At 44.6% G+C, this 20051-nt stretch overlaps 1 protein-coding gene across 4 annotated transcripts in view; it reads left to right on the forward strand.

Moving 5' to 3' along the window:
• The first annotated feature begins 861 nt into the window (after window positions 1-861).
• CWF19L2 (CWF19 like cell cycle control factor 2) overlaps window positions 862-20051 on the forward strand; it is a 145927-nt gene continuing 126737 nt past the window's right edge. For 2 of the 4 annotated variants that reach the window (XM_087868485.1, XM_087868482.1), the window contains exons 1-2: window positions 16271-16366; window positions 17394-17765. The gene's annotated coding sequence lies outside the window, so the exon portion shown is untranslated. Of the gene's footprint in view, window positions 6427-7313; window positions 7498-7986; window positions 8100-16270; window positions 16367-17393; window positions 17766-20051 lie in introns of those variants that run through there. The other 2 variants (XM_087868483.1, XM_087868484.1) reach the window with 2 other exon arrangements.

The raw sequence follows: 20051 nt of genomic DNA on the forward strand, positions 1-20051 counted from the left end.
CGCAAATTGGTTTAGTGGTTCTAGAAAGAATAAAGTGTTTTTTTTTTTTTAAAGATTTTATTTATTAGAGAGAGAGACAGCCAGGGAGAGAAGGAACACAAGCAGGAGGAGTGGGAGAGGAAGAAGCAGACTCCCAGCAGAGCAGGGAGCCTGATGCGGGTCTCGATCCCAGAATGCTGGGATCACGCCCTGAGCCGAAGGCAGACGCTTAACCACTGAGCTACCCAGGCGCCCCAGAATAAAGTGTTTTTAAGTCAGACATGTATTTGAAACTGAACTCTACTGCTTACCAGCTGTAGGACCCTGGGGAAATATAAATCTGTAAAGAGAGGATAATAATACCCACCTTACAGGGTGTTGGGTAGGTTATGTGAGATCGCATTAAAATATTACATCATAGACGGTCAATAAATGCCAGCTTGTTCCTTCCCCGTCTTCTGCTGAATTGCATCCCTGAGAGCACATCTGGTCTTTACTTTTTCAAATCTGTGTGTGTGTGTGTGTGTGTGTGTGTGTGTGTGGTCAGTTTGACATGTGCATTAATTAATTCAGTGTGTGTTTATTGATCGCTTACTACATGCCAGGCACCATGTTAAATAGTGCATTTACCAGTGAACTTCAAGAGATCCTGTGCCCGTGGAACTTACAGTCTAGTTGGAGGGAGTGGTATTGTGCATGGTAGGTGGTAGAACAGACAATAAACAATAAATATGAGTAACTAAGTAAACCATATATTACATTACAAAGGGATGCTTTTTTTTTCCTCCATAGGGAAAAGAAGGAGTAGAGCAGAAAAAGAGGTGAAGGGTGGGAGGTCACATGGGTTCTGTTTTTTTTTTTTTTTTTAAGATTTTATTTATTAATTTTTAAGTAATCTGTACACCCAACATGGGGCTTGAGCTCACAACCACAGGATCAAGAGCTGCACGCTCCCTGCCCTGAGCCAGCCAGGTGCCCTGGGTTCCAGTTTTTAAAAGGGTGGTCAGGATGGTCGTCTGTGAGAAGGGGGAGGAGCGAACTGTGTACTCTCTGGGAAAGAACGTTCCAGACAGAGGAAGAGATCAGCGCAAAGGCCTGAGATGCAGGAGCGCTCGGAGGCCAGTGTGGTTGCAGCCAATGCCTGAGAGCGGGTGGAGGTGAGGTCAGAGGGTCATTTGGGAAGTGAGGCGGACCACACAGGGTGTGCCTAAAAGTCTTCGGGTTCTCCTCCCAGCAGATCTGAGTGGACAAGCAATGTGATGTCAGTTCCGTGTCAGAGAGTCTAGCTGCTGTGCGGAGATGAGACAGGAGGAAGAGGGTAGAGGCAGGGAGACTGGTGCGAAGGCTGTGGCCAGAATCCAATGGGAGAGGATGACCGGCTTGTCACAGCGAGGTGGCTGTGCGGGTGGTGGCCAGTGGTCATCAGCTTTGGGGTGTGTAATGTGAGGGTGGAACCATCAGCGCTGGTGATGGGTTCGAGGTGGGGTGTAGCGGAGTAGGAGATGCCCCCGATGCCCCCACACTTGGGGGAGTGGAGCTGCCTCACAGTTCTCCCCACTGTCCTCCAGATGCACTTTTGCTTTGTCCTTCTCTTCCCCTCCTTGCTTGCAGGCATAGGTCCATCATGATGCTGTCCTGAGCACGTCTTCCCGGCAATCCGTCTGCAAATAAACCCAGCAGGTCCTTTAAGCTCAGACAGTCCACGCTCCCAAGCAGCTAGATGTTCAGTCAGTGAAACAGAAATAGAAAGCAGTGCAAGGATTGTGATCATAAATTCCTTTAGGGGCCATTAGACCGAGATAAACACGCACATCCACAGATTCCAAATTAGTGTAAGCCATAGAAAGGCAGGTGATTGATGGCACTTTATTTTTAGTAAATCACTTGAGAGAAAATGCTTCCCCAAGAAGAGCCAGGCCTGCATGAGCATAACCTTCAAATGCCCTTTGCGGAAGCAAGGGGGAATAAATAGTGATGAAAAGAGGGAGTGAAGAGCTTTATTCTTGACTTGCCTTCTGTTGGACTTCTCTTTACAGATCCCAAAAAAGCCCTGAAAAGCAAGTGTGAAAGAAAAAACAACAGGAGCTATTCTATCAGAGTGCAAAGTCTCATTGTCTTCCCCCTTGCAGAAGCAGCTGGAGTTTGTTATCGATTAATGAGAAATGGCGAATAAGCCTCTAATGCAATTTTAAAGAATGTCCATTCTGGCTTTTGTCGTTGCCAGCAAGGAAAATAGGGCAGTTAAGGAAATAAAAGCCTTTAGAAGCTGTTTTCAAGGATCAGCGTAAAAAGCTAGAGAGGTTTGTAGAGTTAAGGAAGGAATTCTTCACTTGTGGTCGGTGAGTAAGTTTCAGAGTGTTAACGAGTGACCCACAACGGTATGCAAAACTGTGGGCAGGTGCATGTGGACATCTTTCTTGGGGGAGCGTCCATACTTTTTTTTTTTTTTTCCAAAAAAAGTTTAAACACACAAGCTACAGACTCTAGGCAGTGACCTTCCCTTGCTCATGCTCACGAGATTTAAAGACAGCCCAGCGACGAAGCACCAGAGGTACTGGTCGGTTGGGATGTCAAGGTGCCCTGGGGTGTGTGTGTGTGTGTGTAGGGGGTAGTATGTCTATATGATTTTTACTTGACTCAGTCCTTGGTCCAGCCTTTTGAAAACATATTTGTGTCCTATGTGGGGAAAAGACTCCAAGTTGAAATGAAGAGAGTGTGTGGTATATTCCTTAGTGTGTGATTAACCTGAGGCAGGAGTAGGAAAGGCATGATAGGTATTAACCAGGAGAGTGGGTTTTTTCCTACAGAAAACTCCCTTGTTTCCTCTTGGATAATACACAAAACAAGCCAGACTAGTACATCTGCTTGTTAAATAGAGCAATTGCGCCCATAGTAATGGACCCCCCACAATTTCAGGCAGAGACCAGTGGAAACATTAGCCAATTCAAGGAAAAAACAAAACTGTCATCCTACAGATTGTTGCTGTAGGACCGTATAGTCACGAGCCCGGTGGTACAGGATTCTCTCTGATCTGCGGCACCATCATCTGGCCAGGAGAACAGAGGGCTGATCGGCTTGGACCTGGGTTTGGTGCAGTTCTCGGCACCTATTGCTGTAGCCGGAGGAATGAGATCCCTTGACTGCCTTAGGCCATCAGGCCCTCTTGTGTACCTTTGGGTGGCATTCGTACTGCACCAACCACGGGACTGAGAATGGGGAGGAAGTTTCCCACGGGGGCTGTGGCCTGCACTCACCAGAATGACCATAGATGCTGGGCTACAGACAACGGGGATTTTACTGGGGCTCTAGGCCCTCTGCAGAAGAGGCTACAAATGAATCCACATCATACTGGTTCGCAGCAGCGCACCATGAGGCTTTGTGGTAGGGCCGAAATGACGTGGCGGCATCTCCTGGCCGGGCTGTCATAGCCGTGGGATTAGTGGCAATGTCTACGGGGACCGGCAGAGCAACAGGGACTGTCTTGTTCCAAGCAGCAGCCGGAGAGACTTCAGTGCGAGCAGAGCAGTGACGGTGGCAGGAGGAGTGTGGGCAGAAGGGGACCTCCAAGGAGATGTTAAATTTGTGAGGAGACCCTAGGACACTTGAAGAGCTCTGTGCTCACTCTCCTCCGAAATTACAGTGAGAGCTGCTGCCATCAAACCAGAGCCCCCAAAGCAGTGGGGATAATTGGATTCCTGGGGGGCAGGAGTTAAGTGGCTGGCGTGGTTACCATCAGGGATGGCAGAGTCTGGCTCCAGGACGCCTGTGGCTCTGGCTGGGTGAGTGTGGTGTCCCTAGAAGACAATTAGGTGAGAATCTGCTACATTTTTACTTGAATATGGTAAACAGAATAGTTATAGGTCAAATCTAACTTGAATCTCCAACACAAAGAGTCTCAGCCCCTCAATCAATTTCCAGATGTGAGCCAGTTTGCAGACCCAGAACCCCTTGAATTAAGAGGATGCCAGCGCCCCTTGGGGAAGGATGCTGGTGCACTGCTCAAAGTTCATACCGTGAGCCTTCCTCACAGGGACATACAGCCCCTAACCAGCCGACGGACACTGGGGCAAAGAAAGTAGACCTTGTGGGGATGAGTGGACCCCCGCTCTGAAGTGCCCCTTATTCTGGGACCCCCAAGATGGCGCTGCGGCCCCACGGGGAGATGGGCTCGCAGAGGCCAGGTGATCAGTGGAGTCTGAGCTTGGGTCCACCTCACAGTGGGCCCAGCGGGGGCCCCGAACCCGTCTTGCGGTTATGTCCCTGCTTCCACATGAGTAACGGGAATATTCGCACCCGGCAGCTGCCAGAGTCCCTGCATGGGTCCTCTGACCTGAGGAGGAAGGGCCATTCTTGTAGGAAAGGCCAAGGGCAAGCCAGTGGCACTGCCTCCCCCAAGAAAATAGTAGCCCAGAAGCAGGACCGCGTTCCAGAAGGGCTGCAGAGATGCGTGCCAGGACTCGGAGGAGGCAAGGGTGGTGATGCCTGCACGTCCCCATTCAGCCGGTCCTTTCCTCAGCTGGTGCGGTGAACAGACGATCTTGGGGAACGACGGTGGCTTATGGGCCACATATGCTGGTGGTGACTGCACGGCTGCTGCTGTTTCAGAGACGCTTTGATTTCTCCCCTGCCCTGCGCCTCACCTGTCTTTGATTTTCTACACTGCTGCCAAAATGAGTGTTATAAAATCTGAAAGATGTTTCTCCTTAATTGAACTCCATCAGTGACTTTTAATTCCCAGGAATAGAAACCCGAACTCCAGCAAATACCAGATGGGACTCTTTGTAATGGTTCTCAGCCGGGTCTGCCCTGTCGATTCTCTCTGCTGCCAGGTCACTCACGCCCAGGGCCCTGTTCACACCGAGCATCTTGCTCCTTCCCACGCATGCCTCACACTCTCCCTGCATTCTTTACCCATTCTTTCTCTTCCTGCTCCCAAGATGTTCTTTTCTGCTATTTTCGCATACTCACATCTTACCCATTATTTAAGGCCTGCTTTGAATGCTGTCTCCTCCATAAAGCTTTTTCCAATCCCTCCGCCAGATGTATCTACCCCCCGCTCCAGAATAGTATCTTTTTCTTCTGATTTCCAAAGCGTTTTATCTGGGATGCTCTTGTTCATTCCTTTGTACCTTATTATAGTCATTTGTACACGTGAACGTGAGCTCGCTAACAGTAAGAACATAGCAGGGAATCAGTACTTCTTTGTTGAAAGAAATGTCATAATTAAAGATATTCGAGCTAAATTTGGAGAAGGAAATATTAATAAATTTGATATCTGTTATACTTGTATCAAGTTCAGTTATCTCTCAAGAAGCTCACGGGTGTGGAGAAACAATCCAGTGTGGTAGAGGTATAGTATAGGATAAGAAGTATATCATGCCACTGGGGTTTAAAAGAGGATACATTGTTACTTTTTTTACTTCATTCTCAGCTTTATTCCATTTTCTTATAAGTAATCAAATCTATTCTTGTCTTACGTACATTGTTACTTTTTGTGTTTGTACCATTCATGGGTCTGTTCATCAGGCAGTGGGTAATTATTGAGTGCTGGCGGTGTGCCAGGCACGTGGATGTCCCAGGTAACACTGGTGAATGAAACACACCTTCCCTTGCCTTCCCGAGGCTTAAAGTATTGTGAAAAGGACAAACAATGAATAAGTTAATATGCAAGTCATTATCCTGTAAGTGCTCTAAAGAAATAACTTGGGTTTGCCAATAGAGAATAAAAGCAGGAGGGCTCCTGCAGAATGATGAGACTACCAAAAAAGTAAGTGCACTTTTACTTTGATTTCTTAAGTAATATATTCACATGGTTCAGAAAATTCTAAATACTAGAAGGTGTTTTGTTGCTTCACCATGGGTACCTTTTCACTGATAACTTTTTTGTTTTACAATTTCAGAACCCTGCCCAACACCCTGCCATCTCTACGCTCGGTTCCCAACATCTTCCCGTTTCCGAAGGTGGCAAATGTGCCGATGATGCCTGCCTTCTGGTATTCATGCCCTTCTATGATCCTTCCTTCTGCAAGTGGGCTAGACCTTGTGACTTGCTTCTGAACAATAGGATGGCCAGTGTGATGGGTGTTGCTTCCACGATTAGGCTGGAGAAAGTGACTTCTGTCCTACTAGCAGACTTTGTTTCCTTCTGGGCTAGCAGGCTTTGATGATGGGCCCACCATGTGGCAAGGAACTCGGGGTAGACGTTGGCCATCGGTCAGTGAGGAGCTTAGTCCAGCTCTGTTGAGGAATGGATGTTGCCAACAGCCACAAAGCTTCAGATGAGCCTGCAGATCCTGGGTCGGCATCTTGACGGCAGCCTTGTGGGAGACAGTGAGGCAGATGACCGAGCAAAGCGGTGCCCAGATTCCTGACACCCAGAAACCGAGATCGGGCACGTGGATTGTTTCAAGCCTCTATGTTTGGGGATAAGTTGTTACGCAGCAGGAGGTAACCAATATATCTGTAGGAACAACACCAAAGGGTGGGACTGTGGGCTCAAAGAGAATGTGCATTTGTAAATTTGTTTGCTATTTTCAATAACCCATCACATAATTCATACTGATTTATAATCCCACCAGCAATATATGAGAATAACTCCCCATCTGAATTTGTTATGAAAATGTTGGATTTTGCCAGTCTGATAGATGGACATCATAGCTCAAGGCATTTAATTTGCATTTCTCTTATGAGTGAGGTTGAACATATTTTCGTGTATTAAGTCATTTATAATTGTTGCTGTGAATTGTCTCTTCATGTCTTTTGACTATTTTTCTATTGACTTAAGTTTTTCTCCATTGATTTTTAGGGATTAGGCCTTTGTGAGATGAGTTGAAAATACTTTCTTTCCAGCTTTTTATTTGTCTCTTTAGTTTGCTTATGGTATAAGTAGCCATACATGGGGATTTGGTGTCGATCTTTCCTTTCCTGATTCTGGATTGAATCAAACTTAGATCTTTCCTGCCTGAAGATACAAAGGAACTGTCCCATTGTTTTCCATTCTCACCCCGCACTTAAATTTTAGTTATCTTGGCTTGATTTTTTTATGTTTAAATATTTGATTCATTTGGAGTTTGCATGGTGTAACATAAAGGTCAAATGTATTCATTTCTCCCACACGACTACTGGGTTGACCCAACACCATTTATTAAATAGTCTGTATTTGTCTTACTGGTTTGGGATGTCACATTTGCCACATACTAATCTTTTGTATGTAGGTGGATGTATTTCTGTGCTTTCTAATTTGTTTCATTATTTGCTTAGTCTACTTATGTGCTAGTTCCGTGAAGTTGTAATTGTTGAATTTTTTTTAAAGATTTTATTTATTTATTTGGCAGAGAGACACAGCAAGAGAGGAAACAGAAGCAGGGGGAGTGAGAGAGGAAGAAGCAGGCTTCCGGCCGAGCAGGGAGTCTGACGCGGGGCTCGATCCCAGGACCCTGGGATCGTGACCTGAGCTGAAGGCAGGCGCCCAACGACTGAGCCCCCCCAGGCGCCCCTGTCGAAGATTGATTATATCTGGTGAGTCGGTCACTTCTTCCCACCCACCAAGTGCTCTTATTTAGAGTTTCTTGCCTGTCTTGTGTGTGCGTTGCTTTTGAATCACCTTAATTTTAAAAACCTTGTTGGTTTTTTAATTTTGGTTGTAGCAAATTGATATATGAACTTGGAAGGAGTTGGAATTTTTATGCTAAGTCCTCCGACCCAAGAACATAGCATGGATTTTAACCAGTCAGTTGCTGTGTTTGGGTATAATGTTTGAATTCTGTGGACTAGTTTCATACCTTCCGGTTGTAATTTCCAGTGAGTTCTTTTGTTATTCCCACGTACCCAGCATATCATACACAAATAGGGTAGTTTTAACCCTCCATTTATAATTTTTATGACTCTAGCTTCTTTTTCTCATCTATTTGTGTTAGTATCTCCAGTACAAGGTTAAATAACAACATAGTGATTATCATTGCCTTATTCCTAACCTGAGTGGAAATGATTCTCGTGATTTCCTTTCAGCATGCTACTTGTTTTGAAGCTGAAAATAGGCTATCCCTATTTTACTGACTTTTGTTTGAACAAGGATGTTGTTAACTTTCCAAAGTGCTACTTTAGCACCCAAGGACATGGAGGTAATTATTTTTTCTTATATCTCGAATGCGATAAATTATATTAATAGATGTTTTAATATTGAATCATTGAAAATTTTTCAGGTGAACCTTACTTGCTCATGTATGTTTTCTTTTAATAGCCTAATATTTTCATCAGGATTTTGGCATTGTTATTCATGAACGAGAATTGTTTGTAGTTTTCTTTGCAGTCTTTGTTGGGTTTTAGTGTCAATGTTACACTCTTTTCATAAAACTAATACAGAAACTTTTTTTCTCTGCCCATCCACTTCCCTCACCCCCCTCCTCAAGCTCTGAGATAGTTGCACGCGTTGGAGTGACCTCCTCGAGGGCTTGGCCAACTCTTTTATGAAGCACTCTGGGCCTTTCAGTTTTATTTGCTTTGTTAGGTAGGGATAGCTCCTTAACAAATTCTCTATTTCTTCAATGGAAATGTAATTAGATTTCCTGCTTCCTGAGGTCAGATATTGTATCTTAGAATATTATCGCTTTTACCCAGGTTCTCATAATTGCTTACACAGGATGGAACAAAGTGGTCTTCTATGATTCTTTTAACTTTCTTTTCCTGTTGTTACTTTTTCTAATCATTTCTTACTTTGTGTTTCTGTGCTTTGCCCCATTAGCATTGAGTCAACTTTCTCTTTAAAGAATTCGCTATTGTATTTATTCCTTAATACTGATTTTCTATTTTCTGACTTGCTGATATCCTTCCATCTGCTTTCCTTTGTGAGACACATGCTTAATTCATTTATTCATTTTCCTTTTGTATTGATAAAGGTTTTCCATTGTCTTTCAAACTCTTTGGGTTCTGATAATGTCTTGTTTCCATCATGGTTGATTTTAAGAAATCTGGCAACTTCCATTTGTCAAAGAGTTAATCACATCAAAGACCTTTACATTTTCCAGGCACAATGGAAACTTTTCTTGTCTGATTTTATAATAAATTTTTAAAGTTCCCTTATTATTCTCTTCTTACTGCATTTATGATCGGAGAATGACATCTGGGCTGTTTCTACCTTTCACTGATTTATTGAGGTTTGGTTTATGGCCTAACGTATAGTTTTTGTGAATGTCTGAGCATCTGAGAAGAAGGTGTTTATTTTGCGGTTATAAAGTTAGATCTGTATGAATCAGATCTGCCTTATTTGTCATCTTATCATCTGATTTGAGAACTCTTTTTCTTTACTTTCCAAATCTGATGAGAGGCAGCCCTAGTTTCTTTGCACCACGATGACTACGAAGTTCAGTGTTGTTAACCACGGCTGGTGTCAGGGTTGCCATCTGCGTTAAGTCAGGCTCCAGCAAACAGCACAGGCAATGCAATCAAATAGGTATGAGGGGAAAGTTTACTGAAGGGACTGGTGACAAAAGTGTGGGCCAGGTTGGGGAAACCGTCAGAGAGAGGAAGCACCCGGGGTTGGCAACAGCTGGGAGCCATAACTCTCCCTGGGCCTGAAGTCACAAGACCAGAGGTAGGGATAGTTTTTGGAGCCGGGAGAGGGTAGCTGTGGGAGAGGGCTGCTGACAGCAGTGGCTTTGATAGAGCAACACAGACTAGTTCATCGACAGCCAAACAGGTAGCGAGTCAGGGGTATTTATTCTTCCTCTTCTCCGTCCAGTCTTCTTCCTATGTCTCTCGCTGGCTGAACCCAAGAGGAAACCAGAAAGCAAAGGACCCCAGGGAGGCAGTCCAGGAAGGGCAGCTTCCTGGGACACAGAGTAGGGGGAATAAGGTGTGGAGTGCATTTCCCCACACCCAACTAACAACTAACTCCCCTTTGGCTTGAAACCCCAAATTAACTAGTTTCCCACTTCCCTTTCCAAGGAACTACTAAAAGGCCTGGATATTGTTTTGAGAGTGGGGAAAATTCCTTTCAGAGAGAAAGACACAGCACTGGGTAATTTGCCAGTACCCTGTACACTTACCCTTGGTATTATTTTATAACTGACCAGACACTCCTGACCTTCTTAAGAAACCAGAGGATTGGGAAGGGCAAGAGACAGAAGTGTTTTGAGCTCTAAAGCCAAGTGGTACTCGAGAATAGAGAACCTTATTTTAAAATTCAGTTTAAACTAGACACAAGGACTCATCCGATACAGTGTTGTGTCCTTTCTCTACATAATGCTACACAGGTGAGGGAAGATTCCCTCGAGGAATGAAAAATCTATTGCCTCCAGTTAGAGAATAACCTTTATACAAGTCCTGCTTGAGAAATGAATAGACCCAAGTAATCTTGGACTCCACAAAGTTCTCACACAGAAGTCAGGATATTGTTGACATATTTGACCTCTGGAAGAAGTTTCATGCAAAAAGGCCAAATGTCAGTTTTTATTCTTGCTGATCCTGAAAAGAAGTTTTCTTCAGAATGTCAAAGTTGTTGTGAAATGGTATCATTTAAAATACTGGAAACTTTCCCACAGAAGCAGGTGGTCCTGTTTCTAATCGAGGCAGAGGGTTTTTTTTTTTTTTTTTCCAGGAAGCCATAGAACATTACCCTAGTCAACTGAACAGAATGTCAGTGAAGAGTCTCTCATGAGGGAAATTTGGTTTGAAAGCTCTGAGCCAAATGAGTTTCTGCAAAGCCCTTCTGAAACGAGAGATGCTGCAAGTGACCTCTGTGCTTCCCAGAGGAGGACTACAAAGCAAGCACGCCTGTCATAATTCAGAGGGAGGAGGTTTGCACTGGCCACCAAGCAGACATCTGGTCTACCCACTATCTGCTGGTCTGGAGGACTGACAGATGTGGTTTTAAGAAGCAACTTTCACAATTACAGAAAAAGAGCTCTTGGGCAAAAGGCCTGTGATCTCTACCGGCCAAAACCTGTTTTTCCCTCAATTAATTCTTAATTACTGTTGAATTATCGTTTTACATGGGTATTATGGCCCTTTGGAGGTTTCCCTACAATCTCCATATAGTGTGTTTTCACCTAGAGCAGTTTTTCTCAAAATGTGGCCCTTGAGCACCTGTGGAAGAATGATCTGGCGGTGCCCATCGGAAGTGCAATTTCCTGGACCCATGCAGGTAGATGAGCCCGAGTCGCTGAGGCTGGGACTCAGGTGCGCGTGCTTTGATGGGCTCCTAGAGTAACATTTGTGTGCTGCGATGGTAATGATTTGATTCTGTACCTGTTTTAAATATTTCCAACCCAGTCATTAGGCTCAGAAGACGTAGGCGCAGCTTGTGGCTTTGTCATTTACCAACTGTGTGAGCTTGGGGGAAAAACTTGTGCTCTCTGAGCCAGAGTTTCTTGATCCATACCTTGGGGGAGATAAAGCCTCCATTATACAGTAAATCAAAAAGATTAGAGGAGAGATTTGTGGAAGAACTTTGTGAACTGCCAAACCCAAAGTCAGTTAGAATTGATTAGTTATAACATAAGAGATTGTGTAAGTGGAAAGACTGGTGTAAGAATGTAGAGAAAGTCGGAGCTAGGGGAACCGGGCGAGAGATTCATGGGAGGGGTGGTGTTTGAGCTGCACTTTGAAGAATGGGTAAGGTTTTCCATGGGTGTAAATGGCCTAATTACAAAGAGGTGAAAGCAGAAATGCACACAATCCACTTTCAGAGTCTGGTTTTGCTTCTCTGCACATCAAGACCACTTTTGGGCAGCCTTTTAGAAACAGAGTTCTGAGCCACCCCCCACCCCTGGCCAGTTAAAGAAGGACCTCTGGGCTTCTAACAGGAGCCCAGGTTGAGAAGTATTATTTTAGACAGCGTTGTCTGCATAGGGGTGAGGGGAGCGGGCAGTGAGGCTGGAGAGAGAGGCTGGGATAGGAATACAAAGGGCTTCACATGCTGGTTAAGGAAAGTGGAACTTACACAATACGAACAGAGTCCTAATAGTTTTCTGAGCAGCAAGTGATTAAGTTAAAGCAGCAACTCAGGAAGCTCCTTGCGGTGGAGGCGTTGAGATCAGGCTAGGGTGGGAGGGGGGAAGGCAGGGCAGGGTGCAAGGAGACCAGGAGTCATCCGTGAATGATGGCAGAGACAGACATATAAAAGGCAAGATCAGAAAAATGCATTTCTTCTTTAAGGAAGATGTGCAGCTTCAAAGCACAGTGGTACCTGACAGCCAGATTGAAGGTCAAAGGAAACGTGTAGACACCAATGTCGAGGTATTTTTGGTACCTTTTCACTCTAATAATTGATCTGTAACTTCTCCCTCAGAAAGAAAAGAAAATTCTTTTAGCACTCAGAAACTTGATGGTTTACTAGTTTTGTTTTTCCTCCTTTCTCCCTCCCTTCCTTCCCTCCAACAGATTAAAGACCTTTCATCTCTTGTGCCTTTTAAATGTTTCTTAAACATTGTTCAGATAATTATACTTCAGAAAACAGTTGTAAATGTGAAAATTAGAGGTGATTTTAAAATGTATTTATTTAAAAATGTAAAACCTGGGGCGCCTGGATGGCTCAGCTGGTTGAGCCTCTGACTCTTGGTTTTGGCTTAGGTCATGATATCTGGGTCATTGGATCAAGCCCTGCATCGGGCTCCATGGTGAACAGGGAGTCTGCCTGAGAGTGTCTCCCTCTGCCCTTCCCCTCACTTGCATGCATGCACTCGCTCTCTTTCCCTCTCTCTCCCTCTCTCTCAAATAAATAAATCTTTAAAAAATGTAAAAACTTACTAAGTTTTTCTTTAAGAGGCTGAGTATTCAGAGCTTATAAGAGTTTCATTTGTCTGTGTGGTATTCAATGAACAACTTATCACAGGAGAGGTAAGCACTGATTTGAAAAGTTTTCCTGACTCCTAAACAGTATGGAAAAATTTTGTTTGCCTAATTGACTTTGACAATGAGATGATAAGACAGTGCAGTGGTTGGGTAGCAGTGGGAAGCAACAGGAAGGAATGGTTGTGAAAATCCTATAAAAGAGGATGTAGCCACACTTTGATGGGGGAGAGCAAGGGCAAAAGAGAATTGCCCTTGTTGGTGTCCCTGAGAGAAGTCCAGAGTGATCTGAAGGAGACACTGGCTCTTGGGAAAGATAAATCCAGGGTCCCTTACTTGTGAGTGTGAGGTGCCACCCCCTGTTCCTTCTTTTCACCTCTACCTCTTCTTCCTTCTTAGGACAGGTAGAGAAGACAACCCCAGAGATTACAATTTCATTGCCCTACTGTTGTTGGGAAAACAGATGAACATAGGGGAAAGGAAGGAAAAATAAAATAAGTCAAAAAACAGAGAGGGAGACAAGCCATAGAGCCTCTTTAACTCTAGGGAACAAACAGGGTTGCTGGAGGGGCGGTGGGTCGGGGCTGGGATAACTGGGTGATGGGTATTAAGGAGGGCATGTGATGGAATGAGCACTGGGTGTTGTATGCAATTTAAGTTCTACCCTGAAACTAATAATATACTAAAGGTTAACTAAATTGAATTTAAATAAAAAATTAAAAAAGTAAAATAAAATATTTTCATCCCTCAAGCCAGATTTCCAAAGAAGTACACCTGGGATTTTGGCATCCTGCTTTATTATACCTTTTCACTTAAGCTTGAAATTTCCTCTACCAGCTCTGCCAACAGAACTTTCTGTGATAATATAAATGTTCTATAGCTGCACTCTTGGAAATAGCAGCCACCATGTGGCTCCTGAGTACTTGAAATGTGATTGGTCTGACTGAGAAACTGAATTTTTAAGTTTTCTTTCATTTTAGTTCATTTTAATAACCACATGTAGTGAGTGGCTACCATGTTGGACAATGCAGTTCTGGAAGAAAGAAATGGTTAAGAAATTGTGCCAGAGAACTATTGAAAAGTCCTCTACCTGCTTCCATAGCATTCAGCATTGGAAAATAATGACAGTGTCACTCATGGGGATCGGGACCAGGGGGTGATGGTCACTTGTCATTTCTTTCTGTCATTCAGTAAACTTCAGGAGACCAACAGCAGCCAAAGACGTAGGCCTGTTTATGACCCATGACATTGCTTCATAAGCAGAAGTTTGGCTCATATAAAACAGGTCTTCTACATTTGCAGATTGGGGTTACCAGCAGTCAGATAGAATACTATATAATACACAACACAAAATACTCAAACAAAATGACTTTTTAGCACATATCAGTGTTATACTCAACCCATTCGTGAAAGAACCAGCAGCAAGACAAGGTCACTGGCTCCAGGAGTGTGTGAACAACCAAAATGTAGAGTCTGTTATAAAAGAAAAGCTGAAATAGCATTGCTAAATCAAATAAAAAAAATCATTTCCTGCAGGTCAATAACAGTTTTTTAAAGTTTTTATTTAAATTCCAGTTAGTGAACTTACAGTGTGATATTAGTTTTGGGTGTACAATATGATGACTCAGCACTTCCATATATCACCCGGTGCTCATCACGACAGGTGCTGTCCTTCATCCCCATCACCTGTTCCCTCATCCCCCGCCTCCCCTCTGGTCACCATCAGTGTGTTCTCTGTAGTTCAGTCTGTTTCTTGGTTTGCCTCTGTCTCTTTTTTTCCCCCTTATGTTCATCTGTTTTTTTCTTAGATTGCACATATGAGTGAAATCTTATGGTATTTGTCTTTCTCTGACTGGCTTAGTTCACTTAGCATAATACCCTCTAGTTCCATCCACGGATGAAAGTATCTTAAAAGGCATGATTACCCGACACCGCGCCATGTTGTACCTTTTACACCCACCCCCCTTTGGTGACCGCTACCTTCTGTGGTGACGCTTGTGCACGAAAGCCCTTGGCTGCAGCCGCAACACGAGCTCCCAGCCTGTACTGTAGCTACGGCATGTGGGCAGAGGCACCTTGAAGGGAAAAGGTGCCAAGTCCTAGCAAGTCGGATGGGGTTTTCAGAGCAGAATCCCAAGAACTGGGCCACAGGACAGCCTGGGAATCACAGCGCGGATAGTGTCACAGCTGTGATAAGAATTGACGAAACATCGGCATGTGGTGATTTAAGCGTCAGAGTCTTCTCTGCTTTCTCCTCTTGGACAATGGCTGATGCTTGTTCTCAGCCTTTTCCTTTTCGAGGCTCCCAAAGACTTCCCTTTTGTATCACGGGTTTTTTCCTCAGATGTAGTTCACTTCCGCCGAAGCTGGGGCATTTATATAAACCAAGCTCTGCTGTGACCCGCTGTTGTACGTAATCAACACTGGGCTAAGATGGAGATGGAAATATAAAGGTGTTCTCCACTATCTACCCCTACTTGCCGTTTAGCACTCAAATCATCTTTCATCCAAGATTAAAAGGGCTCACTCGCTGCAAGAAATGTTTTTTCCGTCTTTGATGTTCCATTAAAGTTATACTTAACATCGCTGCCTTTTCTACTATGGAAGGCTGTAGAAAATAAATAGCAGGGAATAATGTTGATGTTGAACCAGACTATCTTGGATTCTTGTGGAACGTCCCCTCTCTGCATTGCTCACCTGTGAAATGCCTCCTTCCCGGGCCGGTTGCAAGGACTCAAGGAGCTAACGCACATAAGTTGCTTAGCGCAGTTCTTGGAATGGGCAACCCCCTTAGCAAATGTGTGCTTTGCCCCTCTGCCTCCCTCTCCTCTTCTTCTCTTTCTTTTCTTTCCCTGCCTTCTCTCAAAGTCTTGATTAACTCTTTTATTATAAAATTATTTTCACCATGAAGCGAACAACCGTAGTGCCTAAACATGTCAACATTGCAACAGGATGTCACTGAATAAATGTGTTCTCTCATTGTTTTTCTGGCTATGTTATTCTTCTGTGAGTATGTCATTAGCATAACCGCCCACGTATTCAATGCCTCACTCCAAATGACACTCCATTTCCACCCCTTATTCCACCATATGCTCTTGTTACGTGATGTCTAAAGTGGTCATGATGGACTCTTCACAGATGTACGGGATTTTTCGATAGTAAGCATCTAATCTAAATATCTAAGCCAAGACTGACTGGCCTCTGCCACTGAAAAAGCTTTCGGGATGTCTTTTCCTATGATTATAAGGCTGAGTGCTCAGGAAAGGCAGACTCATTTCAATAAAATTACAAACACAGGATAACTAGCAAAGTACATCTGCTGCTGGGGAGAATAATTATGTTCCAAAGCATACGTTATTTAGGACAGTGCTCTATAGAGATATGTCATTACTCCCTTCCATTACTATGGATAATTAAGAGTTGATTGGTACTTAAAACACAGTGAACTTTATGCATGGGAAATAGAAATTAATATTTTGTTATTCCCTGCCTTTGTTGCTTGCAGGGCTAAAAATCTGCTGACCATAGGCTCAGCCAACCCAGGCCCTGAACTCATGAAAGTCTCATGTGGCAAAACAGTGGAAGTCTGAAGCCCACTGAGGTGGGTGGGATCAGTGTCTTGACCCCTCGTCACACCATACACCAGTGTCTCTATTGACTGCAGAGCACAGGGGAATAGTAGCAGGAGTTGGGAGAAACTATAACAGGAACAGAAGACACAGTCACCTACATGGAAAAAAACAGTGTTCTTAAATCACCAAGATCAAGGGAATTTAACCAGTTCTGCTCGGAATAGGGCAAAGGGGGAGACGATGGGGAATCTTAGTTATCTGGTAGTGATCAGAATCATTCAGGTTGGGAGATCCTTTCAAAATCGTGTAAGGTAACAAGAGGAGGGTCCAGCTGGCAGGTAAGGGCGGTCCCAGAGCCCCCTCCAACAGAACTGAGGTGCAGAACCAGGTTCCCATTCTAGAATCCAGCTCCAGTTTTACCCCAATAGAGGAAAACCAAAGCAGAAATACTGGGTGGAACTGAACTTGTCAGGTGGCAGACCTTGAGTGTTCATGGCAGTCAGGACACATCAGACAGGGGGAGAGTGGATATTTTCACAGCTGGAAAATTCTACTGAGACATCAGACACTAGTGAAAGAGTTCATCATGGTGACATCTTTCACCTTAAAGATAAATTCTTAATTAAGAATCAATGAGGTAAAATTAAACACATCAGCGTTTAACTAATGTGGGCCAGGTGAGGTGAGGTGACTGGGGGGCACATGGTCTTATAGAAGTTGGCTGCTTTGTCCGGTGCTCAACTAGAGGAACCGTGATCTGCCAGTTCTGGAGAAATCCTGGCATGGTGGACTCGCTGAGAAATGGTTTCTTAGCCTCCTGTAGGACTCATAAATACGAACGCAATACATCTAGCCAGCATCCCTCCCATAAAGATTAGAGAGGAAAGAATGGTTTAATGTGACATCTGACAAAGATGTGATGAAGTCTCAAACAATTATTACTGACATGGCCTGAGCACTTTCCTCAGGTTGAACTTATTCTATGTCTTAATGTTTTAATTCGTTTAATTCTCACAGTTCTGTAACGTACGTATTATCATTATTCCCATTTCACAGGTGAGGAACCAAGGCACGAAGCAGATGACGTCACCTGACACAGCTAGTTAAGTGGCAGGGTTCGTATTTAACCCAGGAGACTGGCTTTGGAACCTGAACATTCAACAGCCAGCTAATTCCACTAAATCATTACAGTTGTGGCTGGAAGACAGGGAGATTTAAATCTGTGTTACCAACTTCAGCATATTATTAGAAAAGACTCTTCAACCCTACCTTCATCTGAAGAAAGGCAGGCTTATGTTGAAAAAGAATTAAGATCTTCACGGGAGAGTAGCCGTATGATATATCATCCAAACTGGGACACTTGCAAAAGGAAAAGGCTATTAATAACTTCACCGGGAAAACTGGGACACATGGTCATCCTACTTACAGGTAAGTTTCAACCTTCAAGACCTGCAGGGCACTGGTGAAATCGTAGGTTTCCATGCCTGTTATACACGAACACACGTATATTACTGTTGTCTTCTCTAGACGAGGTGTCTGTATTTGATGGGCGATTTGAAGGATTTTCGAGGATAATTTTGTCTGTGCCTGCCTTACCCTTGGGTGATAGAATTTACCCCCTACGCAGAAACCACCCCACAGAGGCAGGTTAAGTAAGCATTTTCAAATAAGTGCTCTTATGGAGCAGGTTAGCCAATTGGTAGAAAAATGTTTTTGAGAGATTCTGCAGGGACCGATAACTTTTGATTTCCTTCAAGAATTAGTATGAATTCCAAACAAATGACGCTTGCAAAGAGCTTTTTTTTTTTTTTTAATTTTATCGTGTTATGTTAGTCATCCTACAGTACATCATTAGTTTTTGATGTAGTGTTCCATGATTCTTTGTTTGTGTGTAACACCCAGTGTTTTAAAACTGCAAGCAGATTAATACATTTCTTTGGTTAACTTCATCCATTCACAGAATTTGTTGAGCTGCCATGTGAGACACTTTGCTAGGTGCTGGAGATACAGTAGGAAACACACAGACTGGCAAAAACAAAAGCAAAACAACCAAAAAACCCCAACCAGTCAGGCTAGTTGTACGTAGAGGGAAGTGATAGCATGAATGGAAAATAGAGGGGTGTGTGATGGAGTAATTGGGGTGTAGTGTCAGGATAGGGAAGGTAGGCTGTGGTCAGGGAAGGCATCCTCAAGGAAGGGACATTTGATCTGAGATATTCACGACAGGCAAGTGCAAAGGCCTTCTGAGGGAATGGGCACAGCAAGGAGGCTCCCGTGACTACAGGGGTTGAGAGGTGTGGAGGGAGGGAAGGGTTAGCCATGCAGCTCCTGAGCCCTGCACATGTCTGTCACCATCCCGTCATCCCTCGGGCCTTGGCTGTGTTTAGTGAGGAATGGGAGTGGACAATGTCAGGATCTGGCTGGGGTCAGGCCTCACTGGGCTGCATACCTCCTTCCACAGTGGTGGGCCCAGGGCAGAGCAGACCCCAGACACAAATGCAGGTACAGGCAATGCAGGCCGCTCTGAACTTCACCGTAACAGTATCAGGTGGCCTTCCCCCAGTCACGGGGTAGGCCAACAGGAGTGGCAATAAAGGAGTATGAAAAATCAAGTCTTTCTGCTTCCTTGTATCCCCATTTCCTGTGAGTGTTTCAGTAGACGGGCTGTTTCTTTCTCCACAATAAAATGACCTTTGAAAGCTTTTCTGACTGACAGAGATGAGAGGTCACTGTGTAAAACATACCGGAGCGGGGAGAGGCTATCCCGTGGCAGGCTCTTTTGGATGCCTGTGGGACCGGGAGAGCAGGTGCACCAGCCCCTCCCATCAGCTCCGCCTTGGCCGGTTACCCTGACCTGAGACGCACCAGCTGCTTGGGGCACGGCCTCCCTGATCCAGGCAATCAAATCAGACCGTCTTCGAGACATCGTTCTTCTGGGTGGTTAACTACTCTGGGGTTTAAAGGATGGAATTCACAGCCTAGAAAACGGAAAACCACATGGCTTCCTGCAAACTCTAACTTAGATACGTAAGCCCAGCTCCCTATCGGACCTCTCCCCTTAGATGCTGATGTTCCAGCTATCCCTGAGTAGCCAGAGGCACAAAGGAGAGGGAGCTGGTTTCCCCAGTCTTCCTTAATTCATATACGTGGGCCGGCTGCGTAAGACCAACCTCCTGTGCGGAGACCTCTTTCCTGGGGGGGGGGGGGAGGTAAAGGAGACAAAGGAGGAGGGCCCCGGGCAGGGGACAGTCTCACAACGGGGCATCTCTCCTCAAGGCGATGGAAACTCCTTTTGTACCCAGGCTTGAGCAGCATGAGACGTTCAACGTCTGTAGCGTTTTCAAGGAAGAAGCCCAGGGGTAGAATCAAGTGTCAGTGTGCCATTCAGAGAGGCAGGATTCTTCCAAAGTTGCTACATTAGAAAAGGGATCATTCTGGGGCGCTTGGGTGGCGCAGTCGTTAAGCGTCTGCCTTTGGCTCAGGGCGTGATCCTGGCGTTCTCAGATCAAGCCCCACGTCAGGCTCCTCCACTATGAGCCTGCTTCTTCCTCTCCCACTCCCCCTGCTTGTGTTCCCTCTCTCACTGGCTGTCTCTATCTCTGTCAAAAGGTAAATAAAATCTTTAAAAAAGAAAAAAGAAAAAAGAAAAGGGATCATTCAAATTCACTCCTAGCTAATGTGTTACGCGTGGGGGCAGCCAGTTCACTGTTCTCC

This window comes from Ursus americanus, chromosome 16 (genome assembly GCF_024610735.1).
Source record: "Ursus americanus isolate L20-20 chromosome 16, mUrsAme1.1.p, whole genome shotgun sequence".
NCBI classification, from domain to species: domain Eukaryota; kingdom Metazoa; phylum Chordata; class Mammalia; order Carnivora; family Ursidae; genus Ursus; species Ursus americanus.